Source organism: Microcebus murinus, chromosome 7 (assembly GCF_040939455.1).
Source record: "Microcebus murinus isolate Inina chromosome 7, M.murinus_Inina_mat1.0, whole genome shotgun sequence".
NCBI classification, from domain to species: domain Eukaryota; kingdom Metazoa; phylum Chordata; class Mammalia; order Primates; family Cheirogaleidae; genus Microcebus; species Microcebus murinus.
In genome coordinates this window covers 43,759,831-43,786,452 of record NC_134110.1, presented here as the reverse complement: position 1 = coordinate 43,786,452, position 26,622 = coordinate 43,759,831, and the positions used below count along the sequence as shown (strand labels likewise).

At 36.0% G+C, this 26,622-nt stretch overlaps 1 pseudogene; it reads left to right on the top strand.

The window, feature by feature from the left end:
• Nucleotides 1-13,537: 13,537 nt before the first annotated feature.
• Nucleotides 13,538-14,331, top strand: LOC105859491 (large ribosomal subunit protein eL8 pseudogene; annotated as a pseudogene).
• Nucleotides 14,332-26,622: the final 12,291 nt, after the last annotated feature.

Sequence of the window (26,622 nt, the reverse complement as noted above, 5' to 3'; positions counted from 1 at the left end):
AACAAAGCGAGACTCTGTCTCAAAAAAAAAATTATCTGGTAGTTTCTTATAAAAATACATCAACTATATGACCCAAAAATTTTATTCTTATGCCTTTACCCAAGGTAAGTAAAAACATATTTTGACATTATTTTGAAATGTTTGTAGTAGTTTTGTTTATAGTAGCCAAAGCTGAAAACAACCATAATGTCTATTTACAGGAGAATGGATTAAAAAATTAGTGCACGGATATAATGGGATATAGAGTAACAATTGAAATAAATAAACTACTGATATATGGGACAGCATACATGAATCTCAAAAACACTCTGCTGAACAAAATATCCAGACAATGTATGTACTGTATGGTTCCATTTGTATAGATATCTAAAAGAAGAATATGAATTTATGGTGATAGAAATCAGAAAAGTGCTCATGTGCGGTGAGAGGAGACTGACAAAAGTGGGGCCTGAAACACTTTTAGGGTGATATAAATATTCTAAATCTTGATTGATTGGTGTGCTGGTTATATGTATGCATTTGTCCAAATGGATGGGACTATGCTCTTAAAATCTGTACATTTCCCTGTTTGCAAACTATACCTTACCAAAAAAATGAGGGAGTAGTAATAAGGGACATGGAAGCGATGACATAAATTAAGTGAATTTGAAGAAGTAGAATATTTTGACCACTTCTGAGGAACACATACTTCAATGAGGAATTCTTTCTCCTGATGTGACAGAGGAAATGAGTCTCATACTAAATTGAACATGTTGGTAGATGGGACTTGCCTTTGAAGTAATTATGAAGTTCCCGCACAGAAGTGGGGCAGGGTTGAGAGGGAAGTGAAGTACTAACTTTGGAATTCCCATCTGCTCCTCACTTGGTGACCCCCAGAAGTGCAACAGAGGATTTGGCATCACACTCGCACACAGATGGGAGGGAAGCCCTGCACATGCTCTGAGGGGGAACAGCCGGGGCTTCCCAGCCCTACACACGAGACTCCTCTGATAGCCTGCAATCTCGTTGGCCAACTTTATCCCTTAAAAGGCTTCTTTTTTGCAGTCTGTCCCATAGGGCATGATTTGTGATGTCCTCAATCCGTGACACAACTCGAGCCAGATTCTCATGCTCTATAATAACTCTGGGGGAGTCCAGAGTGGAATGGAGCCCATATTAGCAGTGCTGATAGCTGCAAATCCTCATCCAAATGCCTGTTTCAATTTTAGAGCTCCCACATACTGTGGGTGGCCAGAAATATTTTTTTCTGTGGCTGCTAAGCCAACTAACTGCATGATTTCCCATTCAAAGTCATTCCCCTATTGACCTTGAGTTGGACACAGCTAGACTAAGCTACTGGAAATAAGTGTAGCAGGTTGCCTACTGGTGACGGGGTGCTAGTAGTTTCTGTAGAAATTCTATAATATTGGATAGGAGCTACTTGCCAGCTCTCATCAATTGGCTGTAGCTTCCTGAATTGCATTATTGACTGTACTTGCAAAGTATGCCCAGGCTTAGAGTAAAGGAGATTGATTCACAGTGATTTCCAAAAGATGAAGTGCTGAAGAGAATAATAATGTACCATGCTACCTATTTGTCACCTCTGATACTATTAAGAGAGATAGGCACTGGCTATGGGAAGGACCTTAGTTCTAGTCCGACAGCTAACACTGATTAGCTCTATGACATGAGGGAATACTGCATCACTGTTGGCTTTACTTTATTCTCAGGAATAACAAAGGGATAAAATCATTAATGGTTCATCTCTAAACACCACTCCACTTACATTATTCTGTGAATCATGAAATCCCCACCATTGTCCTCCTAGGTAGGCTCACACCTTCCTGCTTTTTCTCTCATCCCATAATACCCCTTAAATGTATTAACAAAAAACACGGAGAATTTTTCAAAAAGTGTCACACTTTGTTATCAATTGCTACCTCATTGAATTCTCTCAATTTAAAAGCAATATACTTGGGTGAAACGTGAGACTTCTTTTTGACCAATTATTTCTCTGAGCCATCAGAGATTGCAGATTGTAAATTAATGTTATCATCAAGAATTTTCACCTTTCTATGTCTTTGTTTCATGAAGGAGCATACTATGAATCTTTTCTCTGTGATAATATTGTCATATGCTTTCCAATTTGCAGACTATTTTATCTCCCTTATCTTATCTGAATCACATAAGTCTATGAAGTTAATGATAGCTTATTACTATCTCACTCTACAAGGGCATAAACCAAGGATTGGGGAAATAAAGCCACTTTCACTGAACCAGTAAATGGCAGTACCAGAATTGGAATGCAGATCTCCTGGCTAACATTAATACAATATTCTCTGCTGTACGAGGATAGTATTTCAACTTTTCTACCTTCAAAGTCAATGGTCTTACTATCCCTTGAATGGCACTGATTGGTTTAAAACTTAAAACAACTGGCTGTATATCTAGAGTATATCTGTATATCAGAGGCTAAGGAACCACTGGGTAGGGATTTGGTAGAGGAGATTCAAGCACTGAAAGAAAGGTCAGACTAGATGACCTTTAAGGTTTATTCGAAGCCTGAAATGTTATAATCAGCTGAATAACAAAAATAAATATGTTCTCTCCATTGTGTCCAAATGTTTTTTAAAGGTTTCACAGCCCTTTGCTTTTGTTGTCCTTTCTTTCACTGCATTTGTTTGATTTTTCCATAAGGCAGCTAAAGAAAAGATTAGGGACTCACATGTAAAAAAGTTTGGATTGCCATGTCAAAGTCACTGGGATTGACCATTCTCAGGAAACAGATTCACAAACAAAGTGGGAAGATTTCGGAACTTTATATCACCTATTGTTCACTGCCACCATATGCCTGAGGGCCCCTACCTGCCTGGGTGCAGAAGCAATAGGCTCATAAAAGGAATATTTGTGTCTATATGACTGAAGGATAGTTTAAAATAGGTTATCATCATAAGAGGACACAAGAGAAAAGAGGGAGTCAACATTAGAAGAACAATATCCAACCTCCCATTTGATATTTTCTAAATACGAAAGAGTGACATTTCCCTGGACAAAGGTTCCATCACTATAATGAGGGTGGCTGGGACGTATGGACAGTTTTGATGGCTACTGGAAATCTGTGTTTGTGTGTATGTGTGTGGGCATGGGTATGTCTGTGGGTGGGCAGTTATTTTGATTTTTTGTTTTTCGATTTTTCCTCCAGACAAATAAATTGTCAATGGAAGTACTAGTCCAATAGATACAAATCAACTCTTTAAATAAGTTGACATTCTTCAAAAGTTTACAATGACAACAAAAATAACAAGACTAAAAATGTTAGATCTAAATAAGAAAATTTCATAAACCTAGGAAGGCACTTTCAAGAAACGGAATCACTCTCCCTGGGAAGAGAAGAAACCATCTCTGTCAGAAAAATGTAAGCATGACAAGAGCGGGAGCCAACAAAGACTAATCTATAAGAACAATAAAAGTATCCAAATGTGTTAAGATCAGTTCACTGTTGAGCCATAAGGTCGGGGAGGTTAGTCCACATCCATGTACAAAAATCTTCCACTCTTCATTCTTTCCTCTCCCCACCCCAGGTACAAATGGAGTCAATGTCTAGACAACCTCTGAATTTAAACTGATTTCAATTTTATCAAGATTATAGGTATGGTCATCATATACGCCAGTCTTTGTACACAAAACCAAGCTTAAATATTATGCAGAACTAATGCAGAAATTTCAGTATTTCAACAAAATATAACTTATCAAATTAATACAGCAAACCTCTAAATGTAAATAAACCATAAACATATGCTCATAATGCACACACACAATAGCTACATTCTGCATGTCTCTAATTATAAATGTGTGTAGGTAGCACTTTTCTAATCGTAAAATCTGAGTTGTGTTAAGTACAAATATTCTCACAAGTAAGTTTAACAATTGACTTGAAATTATAACACTAGTGACTTTTTAATGGGGCTATTTTATTTACTTTAGCTCCAATTTTGAAATTATTTTAAATATGGTTCTAATTATTTTACTAGAAAAACCCACTTCATAATGCACATGAGTACAAGCAGCAAGAAGAGGGGTATGTTATCAGAAAGGTTTTTCAAATGTACTTACTATACTTCTTCAAAGAAACATGAAAATCCATAGGGAACATTTTTGTACTTAATGTTGCAGTGGAATGAACTCTACTCAGTGTGAGAAAAATGTTATCACATCACATAATCACAGACACCCAGTTATCTGACAGCTCTATAACATCCAGAGCTCTAAGAAAAAAAATGTTCCAAAAGATTTTTTTCCTTTTTTTTTATTTCAGCATATTATGGGGGTACGAAGGTTTAGGTTACATATGTTGCCCTTGCCTACCCCCACACACACACTGAGTCAGAGCTTCAGGCGTGTCCATCCCCAGATGGTGCACATCACACTTGAATCTAAAGCAAATAGGGCATTCTATGAATATATTATTTGAAAACTTACTAAGTTTTTTATCTTTGATTGCATTTTGTTATAAAAATAGATGCCTGGTAGAAAATAGGCCTAGAAAGGTAGGTAGAGCCATAGTATGGAGAACTGTAAATATCAAATAAAGAAATATGTGCTAATGTCTTTCCTTCATTCATCGACAAAGGTCTGTTGAGCACCTACTATGTGGCAGGCACTATGCTAGTGCTGGGGATACAGTGGTGGACTTGTTCCATTCAGTTCCTGCCCTCACTAAACTTACAGTCCAGTAATGACACTCTCAGTGGGTTGAAAAGAAAATATTAAGTTTGAAATTTAAAAAGTTATATAGATAACTCCCACAGACAAATGGAAGCCATAAGCATATTTTCAGCACAGGAATAGAAGAGGAACATCTAAGAGTTTGGGGATGATAATCACAAACACGCTCCCCACCACTAAGTTCAGAAAGAGTTGAGAGGTAGGCACAAGAGTCAGACAAATGGAGATGAAAATTTCAGCTAGATCGCTGGTAAATAGGCCCTGGAGAAGTGGCTCAACCTGGCCCTGTCACTGTACTTCTTAAGATCCCTGCGTTCATCCAGTCTGGACTTAAGGTGACCCAGGCATGAGACAGCCTGAGTTTACAGAGCTAGCTCTCCCCAGTTCACTGCTTCATACTCATTAGCCTTAAACACATCAAACTCCAGTGATGAATAGAGAGTCTCTAGACTTATCTCCCTAAGGCAGACCACTGATCTAATCCAGGTAGGATTTTCTGGATAAGGCGGGAGAAACACAGGCTACCACATGGGGAAGGCAGATCAAAAAAAAGAGATAGAACCAAAAAGACGCTGAGCCTTTTCACCATATCACAGATCAAACATCCTCTTTCTTCCCTCAGTAAGGAGAGAATACTGGATATGGGGATAGACTAACAGGATTCCTTTACCAGAAATCCCATCATATAAAAGTAGAAAGAATAGAGAGAAAAGCCCTTCCCCACAACAACAATGCATTAAGCTGACCATGGAGCATGTGATCTAATTTAATGTAAAAAGCAACTCTATGAAAAAGGACATTTTTAAAACTATCCCCAAGATGAGAACCCTGAGATACAGAGAAATCTAAAAATTCACTCTAAGTTTGTCAGCATAAAACTGGTCTGTAAACCTGGGTTAGCTGACTCAGTATCTAAGACCTTCACACCGGTGCTTCTCCTTTTACTTGCAAACATCCATGCACTTATTTTGAGATCCACACTTTCTCCAAAAGACAACATGATCTATCATTAAATTGTTAATTTAAATTGTATTGGTTTTGTGATTTTTAAATTAATTTATATATTAATTTATATATTTGCTTTGATTTTATAGTTACATAGGCACAAGGAGTTTATAACTAGCCTTATGTTGTTTGTGTTCATATAATATAAAAGTGAAAAAAATTTCATCGATGGAAATCCATGAAATATTGTTGTCTTTTAAAATGTCAATCCACATGACTCATATTTGAGAGTTACTACTCAACTCCGTAATGCCTCTCAAGAAAGTGACATTTGTCTCAGATAGAAAATTCTAAGAAGAATATGTGGAGTGGTTTCTGGGGAAGTGATTTAAAACAATAAGCAATTTATTTGGGACTCATTTTCATAATAATGTAAGAAATGTCAAATAACAGTATTAAATAATATTAGTAAATAAGGGACAGGTTATAGGCTAAGTACAGGTTACAGATTTAGCCTGTCTAGGTTACAGGCTAAAATAAAAGTCTAGCATAAGAAAAACATTAATTACAATGTACTCTCATAGTTCTCCTACACAATTTCAAGCAAGAATATCAAGATAAAAAGCAATTATCAATCATTTAATGTTGATAGCTTCTGTGATATGTCTTTGAAGAATTAAATTACCATGTAGAAAATTAAGGCTATGAAAAATACATGTATTTTTTAATAATTAGGATTCTTGCTGAGCCTTCTTATTTACCAGAGTGTTGATAACAGAACACTCAACTGCCATGGAGTTATTTTAAGAATAGATTGAACCTATAAGTCTAAAATACTTCCAAAATTAAATTATAGTATCAAGATCAAGAAGTAGCTTTGTATCTACATAGGCTAGCAATCACTGTTTCCTGCTTTATCTCTCTTTTAAAGAGAGCATTTGTCAGCAGAAGAGATAAATACTTGAGATGAGAACTGGAGAAAGGAAAACTGTGAATTTTTTTCCAGGTGGCTTTTTCTGCTCAATGTGAATTTAAAACAATAAATTAATACTTGATACCACCAAACCTTCCAGTCACACTGTTTGATAAATTACAATCTAACATTCATTAACAACTAATCATCCAGATTGTGCCAAATGTATAGCTGCTACAAAATGACTAATAATTTTACGCAAGTTACCAAACTGACCAAAAATACTTACAAAGGACACAATCAGATTTCTAGCTTTGAAAATATCTGTTCATCCACTGAAACAGATTCCAGCTTTCAGTGTCTGCTATGATGAAACAACTAATTAAGTAATAATAAACATTAATAAACCTATGATGCAATGCTAATATGGAGAATTTGACAGCTTAAAATAGGGAATAAGGAAGCCTTATTCTTTTTTCTTAGGAACATGTTATTGATCAGCACTTTTTATGGGACCAAAGGGCAGTTTGCTCTGTGGAAACTACTGTTTGCACAGCCTTTAGATTGAAGGGTTTTACCATCCTGTGGAGAGCTCGTTCTATCCATGAGCCTGAAGTTCATTGTACAAACTGATTGATACATTTGCTCAAAAATGGGCAACCCCAGGTTCTGATCAGTACACTCCAAATGGGATTGTGGGGAATTAATATTTTTCAAAATCCCAGAATGTCAAGTCATCAATCAAAGCACTTTGGGGGCTTTCCACACTTGGTAGCTGCCACCAGGAAACCTTTACAAACACCGCTTCAGGCATGCCGGGGATCAGCATGTGTTTGTGCACTGTAATGATGAAGAGCTCAGACTTCGAGATCACACAGGCTTGAGTTTAGACCCCTGCTTTGCTACTCACATGTCTGTGAGTCACCTTAAGTCTCTCAGACTTAGTGCCATCTTTAAAATGAGGATAATAGCTGTGTTGCAGCACAGATGCAAAAATTTAAATTACATAATGTATGGAAAGCGCTTAGCACACATCTGGCATATTATTCTGTTCCACATAACCCCTTCTGACAACCTACATGCAGTGCCAGAGGGGCCCCCAACAGCCCTCTATCCTAAAACTGTCCCACCATGGATGGTTCCTCACCCACTTACACCAGACAATTCAGATAAAGAAGTAAATATAAAAACCTCAAATTACAAAAATACAAAAAAAAAATAGATATAATAGATATAATGATTATGTGATCTCATCTCTACATAGTAGTAACATTATGGAAATTGGATTCTTTTAAATAATTTACTATACCTCAAAGTTTTCTATAGTGTATTTTTAAAAATTTTTCCAATAGAAAAGGTAATTAAAATTCAAAACCACTTCCAAGAGCACACTACCTAAACTATGGAGGGATAATAAAATTTGTATAGAAATCTTCTGTCTCTCTTTTCTTTCCTATTTTCCTCACCTAAGAAAGAGCTAATGCAAATTTCCATATTCTCCGACAGAGCAGCTAGGTATATTTTCTATCCTTAGGTCTATTCCTTCTCTATTCCTCTGCCCCACTGTGATCACCTTCCTGTATTCATTCCTTAAATCCATGGCCGAGAATGCTCATTTTATCCTAAACAGGCATATTTCATTAGGCTACATACCTCTGATTGACCATGAAAAAATTCCAATTGCAGCTTCTTTCTTTTAGTGCCTTGTATTTACATACAGTACTGGCTTGGCATTAAAACGTCATCACTGTAAATTTTGCTTTTAGATAGAATAGTCCTATATTTGGGTATCCTCAAGTTTTCTACTAATTGATAGAAACCTAAAAATTTTTCTATAGTGGTGGCAAAAAAAAAAAAAAAAATCCAGGCTTATATTTATAGTTAGGTAAAGGAAACTGTACTATATCCACTCCTAACATTAAAAGACCATCCAAGAAAGCTATGGAGTTGAGAAATGTCTTATTCAGGGATTCTCTAGGACAAACATGTTAAGTAATTAAAACTTTCTGGTAAATTATTAATAGTTTTTTGGGCCACTTGCCTGCTTGAACAAAGCACCTTTAGTGAGATGGCAAAACACAGCACAATTAAATGAAGAACATAGGGGAGAGATTGTTACTGAGAGTGGAGAAAAGTATCAGAAGCCAAATCTTCCCTCACATTATTTCTAGATATGTGCCAATTTTCAATAATAGCCTCATAATGAATAATTTGAGTCTAGAAATGTTTTATGTAAAGTAATTTTACTTTTTCAAAAGCCATTTGGACCTAGAACTCAGGAACAATGAAGAAAGGCATGAGATTTTAGTCTGGGTTTTACCACTAACCAATATCTGCCTTGCCTTGCATAAGTCAATTTATTTTCTTAAGTGTTGGGTTACTCATATGTAAAATGAGAAGTTAAAGAAAGTCAGAAAGGCCTCTTGCAGTTCTAATATGCCATGATTCAGGGGTATACTTACTTTGAGTGACACACAAACAAGGGTTAAAATTAAAATGGCATGTTCAATTTGTAGACTCATGGACTGAGAATTGGAAGAGACCTCAAAGATTGTCTGGGGAATCACAAAATCTAGCCTTGTTATTGGAAGATGACAGATTTGTTTCAAAAAGAGAATGTTGTGCAATAAATAAATATAGCCAAAGATTTTAAAATAAAAGGCATATGAGAAGAATGGATTTTCTTTTCCAGTATTTTGCTTCTGAAAATATCAGACTGGGGAAAAAATATGTCTTGCCCATTATTTTAGAAAGATAACTATTATTTATTTTATACTTACTATTTTGTGGGTATTTTGACAGGCTATTTCACACATTTTAATTTAATCAATTACAACAAGTTTAAGAGATAGATCTTAATATTCCATATAACTTATCAGGAAAATGAAGTTCAGAGATGTGAGATAATGTGTGTAAGTTATTTAACTCATTCAAGATTGAATATCAGCACGTGGAAATCTATGAATGTTCAAACCAAGGTTGATTTGACTTGAAAATCCATGCTCATTTTATTCTATAGCATACGTTGTCTTACTTTGAGATTTTCTTGACAGTTAAGTTTTCACACAACATGTATTTTTAACATGACCTAGATTTGAAGCCCAGAGAAAAGGAGATTCATCCCAGATGAGGCATACACCATTGCATTTCATTTTATCTGAATGTTCATTTCTCCCTTGGAAATATAATCTAGTTCACATTTTTTAAATGGTCTATTTAACTAATACTTAACTTCCCTAACTTCAAGGGTATGATTTTGTCTATAAAAGCTAATCTGGAGTTATACTGAAATTGTTTGAAATTTCCCCCTCATTTTTATGCTTCATCAGTATCACAATAATAGTCTTTGAATTCACAGTTATGTCAGAATGTTTATGGTGGAGAACCATAAAGTGCATAAAGCCAAATATTTTGACTCCAGGGACTTATACATACATTCTGCTGCAGTTCTTTTTATTCTCTATGTCTTAATAGCACAAGTTATATAGTTCTCAAAGTATCTCTGTGGTCATATGTTGACCGAAAGAAAAATTTTTACTTTGTTTAAATCTGTGTTTGAATGTTCTTTTTAAAAAATATGTGGTCATTGAGAGGATTGGGAATATAAGTAAAATTTTACTCAACCTTGGAGTTGCAAAAGATAACAAATGTTTGAGTGGAGCATATATAATACTTAAGATCATATCCTTAAAGTAATATATTTACTTATTAAGATATGTCAATTTGAAAATTTTTAGTATTAACTTCTGGTTTTACAAACACCACATGTTCTCACCAGTAAACGGGAGCTACAATGGGTACATGTGGGCACAAAGAGATGTAAAGGACATTGGAAAGCATGAAGGTAAGAGGTTGGGAAGGGGATGAGGAATAAAAACATACTAATTAGGTACAATGAACACTATTCTGGTGATAGGCACACTAAAAGCCCTGACCTAAGCTTTATACAAGGTATCCATGTAACAATAAAATTTGTACCCTTATAATACTTTGAAATTAACAAAATAGAAGAAGAAAACATATATGCAATAAACACATAAAAATAAAACTTCCAGTTTTAGCAATATAACTACCCTTAGACATTTGAATGTCTATTGTTAAAATTACTGAAATGATGAAGGTAATAAATACATATGCACATATATGTATTAATGGGTAATATTATAATGTTAAATATGTAAATAAGATTACATAAAGCTCTCTCTCTCTCTCTCTCTCTCTCTCACACACACACACACACACACACACACACACACACACACCTCTACATAAATCGTAGTAAAACTAGAGAGCAATAAAGAAAGAAAATAGATATTAAAATAGCCAAAGTAAAGACAAATTACCTAAAATCTATTGATTATTATATTGACAGCTGACTTCTCTTGAGCAACAATGGAATTCAGAAGATAATGGAATACTATCTTTAATACATTGAAGGAAAAAATTGTAAACCAAGAAGTTTATATTTGGCAAAACTGGCTTTTAACAACAATGTCAAAATGAAGATTTTTCAAAAAGGATAAACATCGGAAGGATGGGCAAAATAATAGCAATAGTTACTTTTCAGCATTGTGATTGTCATAATATTATGCTTACAAGTAAGTCTTTTTGGTAATACAGGTAGTCCTAGTTTTTCACTATTGTGAAAAAGTCCACTAGGCAAGGACCATAAAAATTACCATGCAAGCTGAAACCTTGCTAAATGATCTTAATAATCAAGGGGGGAAATTACAATTGTTCCATGACCTTTAAAATTTTTTGTCAAAACATTAAATTATTTCTATCAGTTATAAATACATAGGTAAATGCAGAAAATAATAAAATTAATCTTTATTTAGCATATTGCTATTGGAAACATTAGAAACTTTGAGACTAAAAGTGTTTTATTCTTTGTAAAAACTTATCAAGAGCAGTTTGAAAAGTGCTTGCTTTTTCTCATTGCATAACTTAGAATATGGAGTGAACACCTTTTTCATGCCTTGCAAAGTTATAATACTCATTTCTAAGTTTGTATCAGCTTCTAAGATTGTATCTCTTGTGATTTTAATGTCATGAGATGTCTCCAAAAGTTGGTTTAATGTGATGTTTCCTGCCAGTATCACCTACTCTAGGATATTTTTTTGTCACAACCACTTTCCTCATTTATGTTGATGAGTTCATTTTTACTAAGTTCCTCTAGAAGTATATCTGTAGTCTCTCAAACAGTAGTACTGTCAAAATTTTCACAGGCAGCTATTTCTTCTATAACTCCAATAATATTTGATTGAAACGTTATTTGCAGGATTATCAATTTTTGCTTCTTTGCTGCATTTTCATCTTTGTTGGCCAATTTTGGTTATCTAGTTTGGTAAAATGCTGCATAAGTTTATTACTAGTAAACTAGGAGAAAGACAACTTTGCTATATGTAGATAAATTTTACTTTGCTCTATGTAGATAAACTAAACAACAGATGTTCAGTGACCAACCATTGCCAGACTTTGAAGAAAGTATATAATGAATCATTAATCAGATTACCATTTATTATTTACAGTCATTTGTGGAATGAAGAACTAGCAGTAAATTTTGTATTTTGTGAAATTATAGCTCATACAACAAGGAAACTGAAATTTTGTCTGCTTCAATGGAAGACTGTGTTATTTAACTATACTGTGTTACCAGAAATTTCTGCATATTGGAAATATGCAAAGGATTGCCTACTTATAATAATACATATATTCTCTATGGCTCTCTATATTTCCTACAATGAATATTTATTACTTTTGGAATAAAGGAAACAATTTTCACACCAACAAAAATTGAGAGTATTTACCACCCACAATCATTCAGAAAAGTAATTTTAAAAGATTGTACTTCTAGCAGAAAGAAAATAATACCAAATGGGAGATCTGGAAATGCAAAAAGGAAAGAGGGGGGGAAATATTGGTAAATATACAAACATATATCTTTGAATGACCTGATCTGATTAAAATGTAAAATGTGAAATAACAAGATAGAATAAAAACATTCAACAAACATTTCATCAATTTTGAAGGGTTGTGATCAGAAATAAATTATTCTAATATCTTTTTACTGTATAGAAGGAGAATAAAAATATTGATTGCTTCAATAAGTATTGTGAGTTTGTTAAAATAGCTATGGTGAGCAATAAAAGAATAGATATAGAACATGCACATTCCAAGAATGGAAAGGGGAAAATAGGAGGAGAAAAATAAATTCAAAACTCAAACAACACAGAGACAGCAAGAAGAAAAGAGATAAATATAAAATAAACAGAAAAAGTAGGAAAAATAGACACTAAAATGGAACTGACAATATCTATTTCACACATGCATGATTATTAAATGATATAATGCATGTAAAAGTGACAGCTACATTCCCAGCCTATGCATGTGTTTAATAAATGTAAGTTGAATCTGAATCATAAGTTAATCATTCATGTGGAATAGAAGAATCTCTCTTCTCCACATGCCTGAGGTAGATCTTAGAGCCAGATTGGACTTCAAAGTAAGTGAATGCAACATTAGTTTTACCATATCTAATTGTACAATTGCTTGTGTAGCAAGTAGGATATCTGTGACATGTAAGGTTTGCCCATACAGTGTAATTACAATGCATTCATACGATTTGGGGTCAGGTGTACTGATAGAACCCCGGGGTGCTCCAGCTGGCTGCCCATGATTTTAATACTGAATTCTTAAGACATACAGGACCCTACCTCTAACAGTCATGCTAGAATTCCTCACTAGGTGTGTGCATGTTTCGTGGGGAATGCACACACAGTTCCTATCTTCCCTTTCTTAGAAATCCTAAGATTTGAGGCAAGAAAAAAATCTTGGTCCTCCTTTGATGATTATTGAAGATTCCTACTTTAGAGTACAAAATTTGGCCTTGGGTTTGATAAATAAACTGACTTCCAAGTGAGTTAGTAATCACTCAAGACAGTGGACTGTGTTGAAACAAATGACTTAGATAACATGCCGAAGGCAAAGAAGGCCAAGGGCAAGAAGGTGGCCCCGGCCCCCACCGTGCTGAAGAAGCAGGAGGCCAAGAAGGTGGTAAACCCCCAGTTCAAGAAGAGGCAGAACTTTGACATTGGACAGGACATCCAGCCCAAGAGGGACCTCACCCACCTTGTCAAATGGCCCCGCTACATCCGTTTGCAGAGGCAAAGAGCTATCCTCTACAAGCGGCTGAAAGTGCTTCCTGCCATTAACCAGTTCACCCAGGCCTTGGACCGCCAAACAGCTACTCAGCTGCTTAAGCTGGCCCACAAGTACAGACCAGAGATGAAGCAAGAGAAGAAGCAGCAGCTGTTGGCCCGGGCTGAGAAGAAAGCTGTCGGCAAAGGGCATGTCCCCAGTAAGAGGCCACCTGTCCTTCGAGCAGGCGTCACCACCGTCACCACCTTGGTGGAGAACAAGAAGGCTCAGCTGGTGGCGATCACACATGATGTGGATCCCATCAAGCTGGTTGTCTTCTTGCCTGTGCTGTGTTGGAAGATGGGGGTCCCTTACTGCATTATCAAGGGGAAGGCCAGACTGGGGTGTCTAGTCCACAGGAAGATCTGCACCACCGTTGCCTTCACGCAGGTTAACTAGGAAGACAAAGGAGCTCTGGCTAAGCTGGTGGAAGCCATCAGGACCAACTACAATGACAGATATGACAATATCCATTGTCACTGGGGAGGGTCCTGGGTCCTAAATCTGTGGCTCACATCACCAAGCTGGAAAAGGCAAAGGCTAAAGAACTTGCCATCAAACTGTGCTAAATGTACACAGTTGTCTCCTGTACATAAAAGTAATAAGTTATTCTTCAAAAAAATAAAAGTTCTTCAAAAGTAATAAAAGTTATTCTTCAAAAAATAAAAATAAAAAGATAAATCCCAGGGAAAGTTAAAATTATTAAAATTGGAGAAAATAGCTTTGTTTGCTTATCCCAGGAAAAGAAGAAGGGTCATCATGGAATAAAAATTCTCCACTCCACAGAAGACTGGTGGTTGATATAAAACAGCTTGTCAGTTTTCGTTTAAGAATGTAAGTGACAGTGATTTTCATAAGGCCCTAAGCAGAGATTCCCCAATGTAAAAGTGAGCAAAAACGACATTACCAAGAAAGTGTCGTGGCCTGTTTACAGGACAGAGGATGAACACAGAACACAAAATAAAAACACAGAACACAAAGAAAAATGCGAACACACGTACAGACGGCTGACTCGAGTAATAATACACTGGGTCAGTTTTATTTTTATACTCTAAAAAGTTAAAGTTAGTTCCTTGTACGTAACCATGCAGGCATTTCAGCAATGGCCATAAATTCCGGAATACATAGCCTTAGGGAAGCAGATATCCCATGGCTCAGAATTTTCAGGTGGTTGTTCTAGGCGCCAGGCATAGATCATGGACCGAGATTAGCAAGGATGGGCAAGGTAGCCACAGGGGGCATTTATCATCCCTACCTTTTCTTAGGGTGATCCCCTAAGATCTTAGGCTGATCCCCGGTGGCTTTGCATGGCTTAGGTTGCCCCTCCCTTCAGGGGTCTTACCCATCATTGGCTAACCAGCCATCTTGTGGGGCTAAGCAGCAATCACGGGAACGATGTGTTTACCATGTGGCCTCCAGACCCCCAATGCCTTGGGGCTAGGAAGCTCTTGCTTACTTGCAGCTCGGGTCCTTTGTTATGCCTCTAGCCAACAACCTTGTTTATCACAAGGACCTTGTCCGGAGCACATTACTTTTAAACACTCTGGGCAGAACAGAACGCATACATTACTCACTAAATTTAATTCTTAAACTAGGAAAATATATGTCAGTCCCCTACAAGGAAGGTCATGAAGGTGCTTTCTCTGAAGACTTTTGGGGAAAAAAAGCAAAAAAAGGAAACTACTTTTCCTTGAGCACTTATTTATTATCTGGCAAGGTAAGATGGGGGATAGATAGATAGATAGATAGATAGATAGACAGAAATGGAGACTTTAGAACAACCCTTTGAAAATGAAGAATTAACAATCTCATTTTACAGTAGAGGAAACTGAGAATCAGAGAGATTTAGAATTTTGCTTAAGTCATACTACTACACAAGACTCTAGGGTAGGTCTCATTTGATGCCAGTTTCTCTACCATTTTCTTTATTCTGCCCTGCCAGTCTGTTTGAGCTGATTTCACTGAATACAGTCCTGCTCCCAAGTGTGTGGTAGACTGTTACACAACCAAAGCTTTCCTAAACTCATACTTAGATTCTTTTTTTAAAATATATATTTCAGAGTATTATGGGGGTACAAATAAAGATTATTCTAGTGCAGGAAGCCACAAACATTCTCTGTAAAGGGAAGATAGTAAACATTTTATGCTTTGCAAGCCATATGGTCTCTGATGTTGCCATTGTTGCATGAAAACAGTCACACACAACCATAAATGAATGAGCACGGCTGTATTCCAATAAAACTTTATTTATAGACACTGAAATTTGAATTTCATATTATTCTCAGGCATAAAAAAATATTAATCTTCTTTTGATTTCATCCAACCATCTAAAAATGCACACAATATTCTTAGCCCATGAGCCATACAAAAAAATGACAGCAGGTCAGGTATGGCTCTTGGGCGACAGTTTTCCAACTCCTGATCTAGGAAAACCTGTGGGCGGCCACTGGCCTCTGTGGCTTTTATTGCCCAGTGTGTGGATAATCAAAGCAGTCTTTCCTGGTAAGACAGCCGAGTGAGACCTGGACTGGAGTCTGTTGGAAAACAAGCCATTTTAACAAATAATCTCCCTTTGTCTGTGTCTGGCAAAGGTTGTTTGCAATCAGGCATGTTCTTTAGATTAAATTTAGCAGTTGGAGAGTAACCACACTAGGCATTGGCTCATTAGCTTGACAATTAGAATTTCTTGGCATCAAATTTTAACAATCTGAAAAAGGTCACTGTCTAAAAAGAATGAGAATTCAGACTTTAATCCTAAATTCTTCTGGAAAATAACAAAATATCTTAATAAATATTATTCGTAAATCACTTTTCAAAAATAAATATACCTGGGGACTATATGAAATTCACGAAAATGAACGTTTGACAAGTATATCATATCTTGAGCTCCTATCTTGAGTTTCTGTGGATCTAAAAAGAGGCAGACCATTTTCCTAAAAGGCATGGGGATTAGGGAAAGGCACATCATCATCAGAATTGAGGTCCTAGCGATTTTCAGCCCTGAATTTCAGTTGTAATCCGAATAAAACTTAAGACTAATGATTCTAGCCCTATGGAGTTTACAACAGAAAAATACACGTGGCAATTTTAGATTACCAGTTTGCTCATATCAAAAAGGTTTTAGTAGGGAATTAGTGCATATATCCTCAACTCCTATTTATAACTCTACCTGCTGGATAAAAGCATCCACTAAGGACAGCATGAGATTTGCTGCTTCCTCTAAAAATCAGAGTCTTGGACTCAAACTAAAGTTCGTATTCAATAGCTGCTGACAGGAGTAGAGGCTACCTACTGCTTGTTCTTTTTGGAAAGAGACTCTGTTATTGGCCTTAAATATCCCTGCCATCCATCCAACATTTATTGCATGTCTATTGTGCTAGTACACACATAAAAATAGAGAATACATTTTATTGCTTATATATACATAGCTCATTTTCTTGCATTCAGCAGATATTTACTAAATGTCTAAAGGAATGATTCAATCTGATGAGTGAATAAGTGACTTCTCCACAGAAAGGATTTGGTTGCCCAAGCTGGGTATTCAACAAGGGGTAGAGTCAACATTGGCACAGCTCCTCTTTTTATAGGAATAAATTGCCAGCAGTTATTGAGCGCTTCCTGTGAGACGGTAACTCATTTTCCCTGTGAGAGAAGTGCTGAAATGATTCTCCTTTTATAGGTAGGCAATTGAAACCAAGAAGATAGCTTAGTTGGCCTACGTTATGCAGAAGGGACCAAACTAAGACCCAAACTCACTTCTGTTGGGCTCAAAACCCTAAGCACTTAACTGTTACTCAGTGCAGCCTCTTAGTATGCACGCTTGCTGATTTTCTTCATTGGAGAGTTGACAAGAGAATCATCACTTACACCCATACATTGATTCTTCTTTACAAAATTCCTTCACTCCCATTTTACTTCAGAGCATTTCTGAAGAAGATGGGTGATTTTCAGAGGCATATACAAATCCAAAATACAGGATAATAAAAGTAACTGGCCTAGCCTTCAGATAAACAAGTCTCTGGGATGCTTCCTTCACTTTTACTTTTTACTTCCCTGGTATTGACCTGTACACGGGTTTCATTTGCCAATTTCCTATCCTCTCTTGCCCATACAGTTCTTTTCCAACATGCCTTTTTCTGCCTTTAAAGAATTTAAGTCTTTCTTTTGGATAGTAGAGAATAAGGACAATGAACAGTAATTCATTATGCACTTAAACAAGAACTTGCCAAAAATAGGATCAAAGATGCAAATTGTGGATTAGCCAAGCATGCAATGCATTTTGAAAGTAAGAAATAATTTTTTATGTTAGGGTTGGAGTGTGAAGGAAAAGGCAGTAAATGCCTCCTATTTTCCGAAGCTTTTTTTCTTTTTTTCAGGAAATCAGCTCATTCTTCCACAGAGAATGATTTAATTTACATGCTGGAGCCAACACATTCAAATATAGGAAAGTTAGTCACAAAAAAGCATATAGATTCAACCAAATAAGCATTCAATAGAACCATAACAAAAATAAATTTAAAAATATGGTTCCCTATTTCAGTTTGTCAGGACCTCTGAATATTTTTTCTTAGAAGTATCTGTTTTATAGAATGTATGTGACTGTGTTTGCACATTCTATGAGTTTGGATTAAATGTTGAAGTGAAAAGAAAAAAAGTCTTTCCCAACAAACTCAATAATAGTATAATTATTCACCATGCACTAATTATCTAAAACAGAGAACACAAATGGGAAAATCATAGGCCTGTTTAGTCTATGAACATATTTGTTTAGCAGGTGCGATATTATTTTAAAAGTTTGATTTTCTAATATTTAAAATATTCACTTCAAAGTATAATTTCGAGCTTTTAAAACAATTTCTCAAAGGATGATTTCTGTCTAGCAACCATCAGCTGCAGCTGAATCAAGGCTGGTCCCTGGAGACACAGGGCACATGCTCTAGTTCAGCATTGTCCCCAGCCTGCTGAATGATGCACATCATCCGCCAGGCCCCAGAAGAACCTGAATTGACTATCCACTGATGCCAAAAAGTTAAGGACTTTTTGTGAAATTATACTCAGTGTGAAAAAAAAAAGATAAATCCTTAAAATTGTAGAATAACTTGAGATTTTATACCATAAAAGAGTTTCTCTCCATCCCTACCTTGCCATATTAACTCTCTTTTGTATTATACTTACTTCCATAAAGAACCACTGCTCTTAAAGCAAGTGAGTCATATCCTTCAGGTTTATGTGAACAAGCTAAGAACACCTTTAGATACTTGAAACAAATGAGAAATGGAAGAACTTGAATATCTGTTCTATATTTGGATATTTACTGCAAGGGTTATTGAATAGAGCTCATTTTGTACTGTTGGTTTACACTAGCAAAGAGTAGTTAAACTGCTTATGGAACATCTTTTGGTCTGATTATAATAGTGGGTAAATAACTTCCATATAAGGAGAAGGTGAGTTAAAATGATTGTTTGAAAACTTTTCTAACACAAGAAACCTTTTCTCCTATAGAATGTTATGTCAAAATGTAAAAGAGATAAACTCAAAGCTGCTTTCCTTGAATATGAAGGAGGATTTCACACTTATTTTAGAAGAACTGCACAACTCCTAGGGCACAAGAAATAAGATTTTGAAAATCATGGAAAAAGATTATGCATTATAGTTGTAGGTCACTTTCATCTCTAAATATCTGTAATTCATTGACACTGGGGTAACATCTGTTTTTTGTAAAGTCTTTTTACTAGCCACATGACCTTGGGCAGGTAACTTTAATGTCTCTGAGCTTCTTCATTTATACAGTAGGATAATAAAACTGATGTAATATGCAGACAGAGAGAGAGAGAGAGAGATGTGTATCTGTGTGTATTTGGGTTCCATTCCTTCCCCAGCATTCGCCTAATAGGTTTGGATAAAGTTGATTCCATCCACTGATTCCAAAAGTGACACAAGACATTGGATAAAGCTAGAAAAATCATGCCCAGGAGCTATTAGTAAAGTACTTCTCTTCCTGAGTTGCTGAATTAATAAAATGTAAAAGATACGAAGTTAATTGCAGGCATCTTTGCCATTTTATGATAAGAACCTACCTGAGAATGATGCCAACAGAGATGAAAGCAGAGATGAGGAAAGAGGGAAATCTCCCTGACTCTATTACTTGAGCCTCTGGATCTAGCCAGAACCATCCCAGATTTTGTTAAGTTAACTGAGTGAATAATATTTTCATAATTTTAAAAGCTGGTCCACTTTGAGTTTTGTGTCATTTGCAAACAACAAAGGGCTAATAACAAGCTCTTAACTATAGAGTGGCTCTCTAAAGATTGAATCAAGTAATATAAATAAAATCAATGTATAAATTAAGTGCTAGCTCTAATTTACTCAAATCAAATCAGTATCATAGGACCCATCATCCTCATCCAAAATTTTTAGATTCTTTTGTTCACAAATCATAGTTATTTCACTTTCTTCTTAGCCTTTCATGTAGAACTGTTTCCAAGCAGCTGTAGTTCTGCCAATGACACTATGGAAATTCACTACCAATGTTCTCTACCAGCAAGGAAGTCATAGATGCCAGATCACTGGAATTTTTAAGATTACTTTTGATTTACTGAATGCCCAAACTCTCTGAATTTCTAGACTATAAAGTTTTTATTAGAATTCTAATGTATTTTAAAATATAGAAATGGACAAGGTCAGAAAGAAAAGCATGGAATGTAAACCTGTAAAAGACTAAGACAAAATTTGATTACTTTGATATTAGAGAGGGAGCTGTGAAGAGTGTTTGAAATGTATGAACCTAGTGCTATCATAGAAAAAATTAACAGAGGAGACTTTTAAGTATTTTGAAAGTTACAGAAAATACAGAGAGATGAAAATTGGAAAATGTCCACTTGATTGATGATCTATGCCAGAGCATTCTCAGTATAGTTAGGGAGGTGGAACTGAGATTCATTGGGAAAAAAATAGTAAAGAAGCAATAGGAAGTGGAGGCAGTGATTATCAACTACTTTTTTAGAACTCTGCAGATGGAAAACAAGACAGATGCAAAGGAATCAAAAAAAATTAGTGAGCTAAATACAAAGTGGCCCACTCCCATATATTATTATTATTTCTTATACATCTTATGATTGTGTTAAAAATGGAATTTTAAAATACCTTCTAGACTGACTTGATAATTCATAAATTCAAATAGACTTTATGTTTCTTGAAAACAGAGATGATACCTCCTAATTCTCTGAATTCTCCATATAATCTAGCTCTATGAACCGAATGGCTACAGAATTGAAATAACCATAAATAAACAAACAAGTCAAAATTGTTAATTTTGTCACAGTTAATTAAACCATTTCAGATTGTCTCATGCCTACTGTGCAAGAATTATCAATCACTGAACAAATAAACTGTAATCTTCAAAGTTCTACTGATAAAATGGCCCAGAAGGCATAAATCATGTATATTAATGACATTATGGTTAGTTTTCAAATGTATTTAACATTTAAAGAAAAAAAATAGGCAAAAAAGAAATAAAGAAAGTGTTTCTTTTAAAGTAAGAAAATTCTGAAGTAATGGAACAAATTTGAAGGAAAAATTTTTAAGTATCTAGGGACAAATAAATTTATAATCAACAAGCATTAATTCACAAAATATGTCTGACCAGAGAAAACAATGTCCATTCTTCTCATTGAAACACTAAATTTATGCCTGAAGGAAGAAGTTACATGGATTACATATTAGCAGTTTTAATAAAGCAATATCTGGGGAACCAGCTACAGATCTGAATGTAAATCTTTCCTAGCTACTCCAAACCAGCTACCCATACTGACTTAGGTCTGGTTCTTGGAAGCAGAGCCTAAGGCAAGAATGTATGTGCCAAGTATTTATTAAGAAAGCACTACCCAGGGAAATGGTGAAATGAATAGGAAAGGCAGGGTAGGGAAGGAGGAAAAGCCAAGAAAACATGGGATTTAAGATGAGTCCCAGCCTCAGCTAGGCTGCTTTAGTCTTGTACCAGTCAGTCATTGGTCCAGGCCATGGGTGGTGGGCAGACAGTAGACAAAATCCCTGGTGGGATGAAGGACATGGTAGCTGGCTCCAATCACTCAAAATCATTCTCTAAAGAAAGTTGAGGGTCCTGGCTTAGCAGCAAAGTGTGCATAACTGGGGTGATGCATGCATAGAGCCAGTATAAGGGATCAGAAGGGACCTGGAGAGAGCACCTCTACTGCTCACACTCTGGGATAGCTACTTTGGACTGGCTCACTCAGCTTCTACCCTCATTCTATTAGAGAAGATGGAAAGTCAAAACCTATATTTTACAGATTTCCTTGCATCTAAGGTTCTGTATCATAAGTAAGTTATATGAGTGTTGTAAAGTATAAAGGAGATAGAGAAATCATCCCACAGCTTTTGGCTATTGTTGCTATCTAGCAAGGTCATGAAAACATGAGTATTTCTGAAAAGTGTCATGGTGTGCATTCTTCAGCATTGTGTAGGTCAAAAGGCAGTGGTGGAGCACCAAAACAGAGTAAAATACTTAGCAATTAACTTAACCAGGAAGGAAAAAACTTTTGCACTAAAATCTACAAAATACCTTTTAAAGAAATTAAAGACACAAATAAATGGGAAGACATTGTATGTTCATGGATTGAAAGATTTAATATTGTTAAAATGTCCATACTAACCAAAGTGATCTAAAGATTCAATACAATCTCTATCAAAATCCCAATGGCACTTTTTGCAGGAATAGGAAAAAAAAAATCTTAAAATTTATATGGAATTTCAAAGGATTCCAAATATCCAAAACAATCTTAAGAAAAGAAAACAAAACTGAAGGTATCAAAGTTCCTGATTTCAAAACATATTACAAAGCTACAGTAATCAAAACAGTATAGTATTGGCATAAAGACAGACATATAGACCAATGGAACAGAATAAAGATCCCAGAAATAAACTCTCACGTAGACAGTCAAATGATCTTTGACAAAGGTGCCAAGGCTACACAGTCATCAAAGAATGGTCTCTTCAACAAATGGTGTTGCAAAAACTAAATAACCACATGCAAAAGAATGAAGTTGTACCCTTAGCTCACACCATATAAAAAAATTAATTTAAAATAAATCAAAGACCTAAATGTTAGGCTAGAAACTATCAAACTCCTAGAAGAAAACATAGAGGAAAACTTCATGGCATTGAATTTGGTAATGATTTCTCAGATATGATACCAAAAGCATAATGACAACAAAGCAAAAATAGACAAATGGGACTACATCAAACTTAAAAACTTCTACACAGTAAAAGAAACAATTAACAGAGTGAAAAAGCAACTTACAAAATGCAAGAAAATATTTGAAAGCCATATATCTGATAAGGAATTAATATTCAGAATATTAAATAACTTCTATAACTGAACAACAAAAAATAATAATTCAATTAAAACGTGGACAAAGGATTTAAATAGACATTTCTCCAAAGAAGTATACAAAGGGCCAAAAAAAATGTGGAAAGATGCCTCAACATCACATCATCAGGAAAATGCAAATAAAATTCACAATCAGATATTACTTCACATATATTAAAATGTCCACATCAAAAACAAAACAAAACAAAAAGTAACAGTGTTGGTGAAGATTTGGAAAAATTGGAACCCTTGTGCACTATTGGTGTGAACCACCATAAAAAACAGCATGGAGGTTCATCAAAAAATTAAAATGGGGCCGGGCGCTGTGGCTCACGCCTGTAATCCTAGCTCTTGGGAGGCCGAGGCGGGCGGATTGCTCAAGGTCAGGAGTTCAAAACCAGCCTGAGCAAGAGCGAGACCCCGTCTCTACTATAAATAGAAAGAAATTAATTGGCCAACTGATATATATATAAAAAAAATTAGCCGGGCATGGTGGCGCATGCCTGTAGTCCCAGCTACCCGGGAGGCTGAGGCAGAAGGATCACTCGAGCCCAGGAGTTTGAGGTTGCTGTGAGCTAGGCTGACGCCACAGCACTCACTCTAGCCTGGGCAACAAAGCGAGACTCTGTCTCAAAAAAAAAAAAAAAAAAAATTAAAATGGGAGTACCATATCATCCAGCAATCCTACTTTTGGGTAAATATATTTCAAAGAAATCGAAAGCAAAGTCTCAAAGAGATACCTTTGTTCTCATACTCGTTGCAGCATTATTCATAATACCCAAGAGGTGGAAGCAACCTGAGTGCCCATCCATAGATGAATGAATAAAGAAAATGTGATTTATACATACAATATAATATTACTCAGCCTTAAGAAAAAGAATGAAAATTCTATCATACGCTACAACATGGATGAACCTTGATGACATCCTTCTAAATGAAATAAGCGAGTTGCAAAACAACAAACACTGCACGATTTCACTCATAGGAGGGATCTAAAGTAAACTTTTAGAAGCAGAAAGTAGAATGGTGGTTGCCAGGGACTGAGGGGAGGGGAAGGAGGAGCTGTAGTTCAAGGGGTATAGAGTTTCAGTTTTGCAAGGTGAGACAGTTCTAGAGATCTGTTGCACAACAATGTGCATACAGTTAACACTACTGAATTATACACTTTAAAATGGTTACGACGGTAAATTTTATGATGTGTGTTTTTTACCACAATTTTTTTAAAAGTATTGGCAGTAGTAGAGGCTACTTGTGCTGACATCCTAAGTGTGCATTTCTGAGTGTCCATCCTCCAGTTTCTTCTGCTGGTGGCAGCTGAGCAGCATAGCTCTAGCTGCTGCCTTAGAAGGGGCCTCTGGGACAGTGCATGTCATACTTGACGTGGTGCACACAAGTCATTGAGGGGGTTATCAAAATCAAATTTTGATCCAGTTAGTCTTGAGTGGGACCTGAGATAAGCTCCCGGGTGATGTAGTGTTGCTAATGCTCACATCACACTTGAATATCAAGGTTGTACGATCAGTTCTGTATGGTTCACAATATGTCAAATTCTATTCTAGGAGCTAGAGTAATAAACAAGAAAAAACAAGGGCTGTATTTTCATAAAGCTTACATAAAATCAGTGAGAGAAATATTCAACAAATAAATATGTCTATCGGGTAGTGAAAAGTGACCTTAGGCAAAAGACTGATAGGTTGACTAGGGATAGAGGTTTAATCCATCTCTCAATTTGAGACATGCATGCAAAGACACCTGGGTCTTAGAAAAAGAAGAAAGTAAAACAATCATGAGTCTCATGATGGGAAGGTCAGTCTCCCACATGCGTGAAAAGCCCAGCATGGGAAGTCAGTGCAGAAGGGCCAGGTAGGTGTGTTCTTCACCTTAAGGAGTTGGTCAGGAAAAGTAAATCCTAGGAAACTTGCCCTAAAGAGCCAGGCAACCCAGCAAACAGATCACAGGGCTTCGAAGTCTGGTGAAACCTTTACAGCTATAGAGCATGGGCAGCATGACAATAAAATCAAGATAAGGCAAGGAAGACAGGTGAAAAGACAGAAATGGAAGAAGGAGGGAGGGAGAACAGGAGGAGTTTGAAGAAGAATGAAGAGAAGAAAGTGGTTGTCTGCAAGTCATGAAGCTCCACCTACTGATCGGAGAAGGTTTTGCATTAAAAGTTAGTAGAATCTTCTCTACCAGGAGGTAGAAAAATGACACAATAACGTAAATTGGACTGGATGTCAGGATCCCTGCAATTCATTCCAAAGTGTGTGACCTCAGGCAAGCCTTTAGATGACTGTAGCCCTGGTCGACATCTTGATCACACCCTGTAACAAACTCTAAAACAGATGCCCTAGTTAATCTATGTCTAGATCCCCAACTCACAGAAACTATGACATAATAAATATGCATTGTGTTAAACGGCTAAATTTTAAAGTAATTTTTATGCAGCAATATATAACTAATATAGGTCATTTACCCTAATTGGCACAAGACTCTATTCTTGATCTAACCTAGATTTTATTAACTTCTAATGAGTAAAAGCTAATCACAAACAAAATATTAATAGTAATAATAATAATGATGGGAAAATGGTGCAGTACAGCAAAGCTAATTTGTAATCTGCAATCATATTGATTTTTGCTGGTGTCTTAAGGCAATAAGAGAAGCTCTGTGGTTGGGTTTAGACTCCCTGATCCTTCATTGGTGGCTCTATATATGTACATGTATATGTATGTATATGTGTGTGTGTGTGTGTGTGTATATATGTAAGAATAAGAATAGAACAATGCTGAGCATGTAGTAGATGCCTTTGGTAAAATATGTCTCATAGGGAAGAGAGAGCATATGGGCACTTTATAAATATTTAATCAAATTTTCCCTGATTAACAAAGTTCTTCAATCTACCACAAATGAGTGATTCCAAAATGATTTATTAGCATCGTATTGATAATCAGAATACAATATAAAAACCCATGCAGCTTTCAGTCAGATGTGCATGCTTTTGGGATTGTACTGTATGAGTTGATGACTGGACAGTACCTTATTCAAATATCAACAGGGACCAGGTAAATATTTACCATTTCTTGGAGTTTATATTATAATTTGTATAAAGGCTCCAGTTAGTTTTATAGGTTTCATGTTTCAAGAAAGCTTGGGAATATTGTGGTAATCCCCAGGGAACTTATTATTTGGTGTAAATTCAGTACAAAGAATTGCTTTGAGGTAGTATGACCAGTGGCAGTGGTATCATTGTAATTTGAGTGGTACCTAGGTATAGTTCATCAGATGAGCCTGCTACTTGCTCTGTACAAATTTCAAAGTAGTATTAATATCTCATCCCTTCCAATGTCTCATATTTCATTATTTCAGAAAAACCCATCTCTTTGCCATGTGGTCTTAAGGAATCTGTTTCATAGTATAATGCTTTTTCAGTGGCAAGACGTTAAAAAGGAATGAGTATCAGAAGCCCAGCTCTGAC